Below are 6,091 nucleotides of genomic sequence, written 5' to 3'. Positions count from 1 at the left end.
CCCTAATATTTTTCTGTGGACCAGAAAAAAGTAAGTTAACAGTTCTTAACTCAGTATATTTTTATTGTGAAAAAGAGCTACTGAAACTTAGGTAAAGGAAGGAGAAGTGGAAACAGAGCTTACTGCACAGGCATTCGAGCTTTGGGGACAGAGGGACAGGGTGGGGTGAATACCCTTTAAGACAAAAGAAACCTCTCCCCCTCTGTTTCCTCCTTGTGGAAGGAAGACCAACCAGAGTAGACCTTGCTTTCTTAGGTCTTCTGGAGACTGACTGTTTGCAATATCAACCTCCAAGATGATACCAGGGAAGTATAATGCTGTGCAATGTGACTTTATGCTCTTAGAGATTTAGAAAGAAAAACAGAAATTAGGTACGTTGTTGAGGCTTATAATCCTCAAACTTTGTATTTTATATACATTTAGCCAATAAGGAATGAGTATCTGGGGAAATAAATTTAGGCTCAGTATTTATCTTTTAATGTTTTATTACCTGCTTCTCCTGTGCTTTAGTTTGAATATTTGGGCTTTTGGACCTGATTCCCTTGTAACCTCAATTTATAAAGCTGCGAGGAGGAGCATATTTGTTCTAATTTCACTCTTCTGCTAACAGGAATCCGGCAAAAGTAAATTATGCTAGATTTTTCAAATGGGCTCTTTTCTACTCTGTAGGTGTTTTGTGTTGTAAAGACCTGATTGAGGTCAGGTAAATTGGTCTGCTTGCTGTTGAAATTCGCCTTCTAGCAAACATCTGTGCTTTCTCTTTGACCTTGTGTTTGCTGCCAAATCTAATATGGTTGAATTGGAAAACAGGAAAAAAAACAAAACAAAACAAAACAAAAAGTATATTTCCTCACCAAGCAAATACATTCTAATGCTGCCTCAAAGCTGCCCTGAAGCTGCACTGAACTTCTCTTGTTCCCTTTATCTGTGTTGAGCTTTTTAAAAAAAAAAAAAAAAAAAAAAGAACAAACCGAAACTCCAAACACTATCAAGTCCTATATGATCTCCTGTAAGAAATGTAGCATAGTGTGGAATCTTAATTTCTCTCCGGTTTCAAGCACTACAGAGGAATGCAATAGATAAGACATATTTGCTGTTTAACTAAAGCAACTGTAATATTGGAAGACCAGTCCTTCTGTATCATATTTGTATAATAGTTGCTATAACACTACTTGCATGTCTTCATGGTAAATGATATAAATATTTATAAATATATAGAGAAACATATGCTTATATAAACTCATTCTCCATTTGTAATTTCAAGATCACAGATGGTGAAATTCCTTTTTATTGTGTGCCTCGCGTACACTTGGGCCTTGCCTGTCTTCATTTTCTGAAAATATGTTCTTGGCATGGGACACTTCAGATTCTTCTTGCCTTCTTTGTGTATAATGCAAGGGTTGGCAGCCTTCAAGCCAAGATAGGTTATTTAATTTTCACTTTTAAAAGATGTTAATAGGAGAAAAAATTACCGGGTCAGGCTTGTGATACTGGCTCAAAAATTTGTCACATTAATCACATAATTCTGTCCTTATGGTTAAAGGGGATAAGCTGGGATGATAATCATGGGTCTGATATAAATTGATTTAAAGAAAAAAATCTCTTAAAAATTGCCATTTTACATTCCTCTTTTCACCTCACTATTTTTTGGATGGTGAGGGAGTAATCTACAATTAAGGAATTAACTTCTTTTTTCCCTTGTATTAGCTAAATTGTGCTAAAAGTAGCCAGCTTTAAATCCTGACCCCTGTCGTCAGAAATGCGCCCTTCATAACCACTGGAAAAGCGGATGAGGTTATAGTTGTGGTGTGTGTGTTATTTCTTATTGGTATTTCTTTTCTAGCAGTCAAAACAGACAGTGATGGCAACATGGCAATTGGGTGTTTTCTCTCTCTTGGTTTCTTCTGTTTTTCTCCCAACTCTTCCACTGTGTTGCCCCCTTTTCTAGATGGCACTGACGAACTCCATATCCAGAGAGAAATAGCCTCAGTGTATAAGAATACTTTATTTTGCATGTAGAGGAAAGAATTAACCAAAGATGTTTCAGCTCTGATACTTTCAAAAGAAAACAGACTAGTTATATCATATGTATCAATAGGTCCACTTAAAAGTACTATCATATAGAGATTTACTTATGGTTTTTAAAAGCATAGTTTGTGCTTTTAGATGTTCAGTGTCTTAGGCTAAAAAGAGAAGTTGGCAGCCCTGAGCAAAACATTTTTGGCACAAGGATTTTTTATTATGTTTTATTTTAAGGTATGATACAGAGAATGAGTTGTTTGTTGTTTTAGTTCCTTTTTTTTTTTAAATTTATTTTGGGTTTTTTTAGTGATGGCATATTTCAGATTTCAGTGACAAACATAGATCATCCAAGTAATTTTAAACCACTTTGGTTATTTTACCTAAGATGAGGGACACGGCCATTAATTAAAGTCAAGCCAAACTATACTAAAAGTAGTATGGGGCAAAAGTCAAAACTATCTTTTGAAAATCAAGTGCCTCCTGGTTTCTCCTCTCAAGGCACGATGGCAACCCTAGTCATACTTGCCTTTACCCTGCCATGTCTAGTCTCTGGAGTTACTTGGGTGGAGCAGAAAATGGATTCGCACCAGCTCAGTCCCTGTAGACAGCATTCTTCTTACATTATGCCGCCAAATCTCCAGGGTATACAGATGGGTTGAAATATTAGTATTTCACCTGGTCATCTTTTGCACAGCATCAAGGCATTTAACTTTAATGTAGAGCGAACAAAGGAAAATTGGATCATATCAAATGTAACCTTAAAGCACAGACTGTAAACATCTTTGAATGGTAAGTCTCAGGCGCGCGCTGTCATTCCCACCTCGGTGTGTAAGCTGGTCTTGCATTTCTTAAGTTGCATGGTGCGAAGTGAATGTTTTTTTGTAAAAGTTACCAAGTCAGTCCAGTCCTAGATAAGTAGCAACATGATAATTGATACCCACTGTTGTGGGTATCATTATCCACTTTGTATTATTTGCTTTAAAATACTAAACAAATCCCAGCTGCTTACTGATTCAGTGGACTACTCGTGCAGTATCTCTATTCAGCTCCTAGCCACTAGGGGAACTTGAGGCTCTTTGATAATCATCATAGATTCCTTCCAGGCCACAGATTTTTATGCAGATGTTTCTATGGTTGCATTCAGTCTACAAGGAAAAAGTGTACATTGGTGCATGTTTTGTAAACCAAGACACCGATAGTTAAAACTATAATTAGTTTTCCTGTACCCGATAGCTTTGAATTAAAAACAGATGCTTCTTCCCTAGAGGATTCTTTGTTCTAGGAACTACATTCTTAATCTAACATTAGAAATTGGCAATAGGAGAAACAGGATCCGGAATTCAGAGTTAGGCTTAGGGGAAAAAATGCATCTTAGTCTGGCTATTTGGAAATATATTAATTTGTAGATAAGTCTAGATTTAGTCTTGGAGATCAAAGTTTTCACATTTTAAAATTTTGTTCATTTCTTTGTATCTATCAAAACATGGCGTATGTTAGAGAATCACTTCTTCTGTCATGTTCATGTATTTTGGAATTAAGTTGTTTGCATTCACTTTTTTATATTCTGCCCACTTCTGTTTATGTGCATTTACCACAGATGTGCTGGGACTTTGCCTAAAGGGGGACATATTTTGGCACCTGTATCACTGAGGAGAGCTAGAATGGTTGATGACAGCGGACTTACTCAACTTGCTTGAGTTTGGGTCTGTACAGTTTATTTGCGGAAGAGTTACTTATCTAGGTTTTCACACAAAAAGTATTACAGGATTAAGGTATGTAACCACTATGGTAGTCCCCACAGGTCAATAGTCACCCGAGTCCCGAATCCAGAGGTGTTGATTTAGAACTTAACTTAGAGAAGGGAACACGCAGCAGCTGCAGCTCCTCAGACCACACGGGAGGACGTGGTGCATGGAAACCCCCAGGTGGTGGTTCGGACACCCCACTCCCCTGCTGTCATCTAGGAGAGCTCTGGGGTACACTGGGAGGATGGGGGAGGAGTGTGGAAACATCTGTCATTGGATTTTCTCAATAGCTGGGCTGCCTCTTTGGAATTAGGAGAATGTTAACCCAGACAGTCTTGGGAGCCTGCAGAATCTGTTGTCGACAGTGCAAGGGAGATGTGCAGGAGGTGTCCGGGGAAGTCCTGTAGTTCTTAGGTAACTCCAAGACATGGAACTAGGGTCCCTATGAATTTAAAGGGGAATCTGGATGCTGCACACCTCAGTCCCTGAGAAATCCTTGGCTGGACATGAAATGATGACAGAGTCTTGGCCCATCAGTACATTGTCTAACTGAGTTGTGATAATCTGCTCTGACTTTCAAAATGTAAACTGGATGTTTAATTATTCCCCTTGAGCAAATCTGGATCAGAAAATGAAAGTATGGGACAAGATCAAGATCACTTTGTGGTTATACCACGATCTCAAAAAACTGAATAGCCAGCAAGTAATGATTTAGTCATGTAATGATTTGAATATTTCCTTACACTTTGCTGGATCTTTGGTCTGAGGAGACATGTAAAGGAGGTGAAGCCTTTTCCTTCATGATCCTGTGGAACTTGAACAGAGCCTGCCTGTTAAATTGGAAGTGACAGTGTGGGCACAGTACGTGTCACCAGTGATGCTGCCATGTGTCTTCGGTACCCCTGGGCCAGTGGTTCTGGGTTCCTCGACCTAGAGAATAGGATTCCATGAGGCAGACCTTTGAGCCCGTGTGACTAGAGAATTTGCCCGTGACATAATTTTACACACTAATGATAGGAATTTTACCTCTCTCTTCAGTTAGTTTAATACTGTTTCATATTGTGTACAGAAGTGTTCACTCACCCAGCTAAAAACATTGAGTAAACCCTAGTTTTTAATATACACTATCCTTGCCATATGACTCTTTCTCCTCACCTTAGAGTACACAGTGTAAAATCCTTAACAAATGCATTCACAGCATTTCCCCATATTGGGAATCTGGGCTTTGTTCTTCATTCACCCACGATAAAAAAAGTGACCAGGGCTTGAATGTGATTTATCTTAGGGAGCAACCCAGGGAGGGGAAAGCCCTTAGGACTCTTCAAAACTATTTTCTTTTTAAATGATTCACAACATAGATAAATTAGTTCACTGAGGTAAAAAAGCATTCAGAAATACAGTTAAGAAGATGAAAGAAACACAACACTCTGCCACTTGGGGCTCCGAAATTGGACTGAGTGAATTGAACAAAGAAGAGAACTGATCAGATGACCCATGCTTGAGCCCACACACTCCCTCCTGCACAGTTCCCGTCCCCCTCCTGACTCCCATTCCTAAAATTGCCAGCGCTGATTTCACTGGGTCATCTACTTACCGGTTTGCAGCTTTTAGGAAAAAAGAGGGGGAGACATCTAGTTTTGACTTAGATACAATTCTTGAAAGTTATGAACTACTGGCAGCTGTTACAACAGATTGAACCACAAACCAGAAGTAGTCTCTTGTTGAGCAAAACCAGTAAGTTAGGATAGAAGACTTTAGTAATCCCACAGTTTTTCTCCCTTTCTCCTCCTCTTCATGAAACCAGAGTGATACGAAGTTGCTCTTTGAAATACCTCCAAAGGTATTGTATTGTCGTTTTCCCTCCAAGCAGCCCTCTTTATGCATTTTTGCTCAGGCAACCAAGGACATAAGAGTATTGGCAGAAACATGGAGTGCTTTTGTATAGGCCATCTGTACATAAAAGTGTAATTATTTATTTAATTTTCCCATTTGTATCATATTAAAGCTTTGTACAGTGTTTTAAGTTCTGTTTTAAAATTATTTTGTATTTTATTTTTATAATCTAGTAATAAAATACTCATTCCGCATGCACACTCTAGTTCTGTTTGTGTGATGGTTTGCTTTCAAAAAGGGGAAATAATATTTTTCTAATTTAATAAAGTTATTGAATGCACCAGAGGTTACAAAATCAACAGGGAACAGAAGATGTTGCTATAAAATGCAGTTCCACATCCAGAAGTGACCTAGAAAAAGCAGCACTGGACTAAATAGAAGCTAGGTGTTCGGAACCCCTGCAGATAAAAGCCAGAGTTCTGGGATACCAG

Source organism: Neomonachus schauinslandi, chromosome 9 (genome assembly GCF_002201575.2).
Source record: "Neomonachus schauinslandi chromosome 9, ASM220157v2, whole genome shotgun sequence".
NCBI lineage: Eukaryota > Metazoa > Chordata > Mammalia > Carnivora > Phocidae > Neomonachus > Neomonachus schauinslandi.
The sequence above is the reverse complement of the archived record's forward strand: the minus strand, read 5'-3'. Positions refer to the sequence as shown.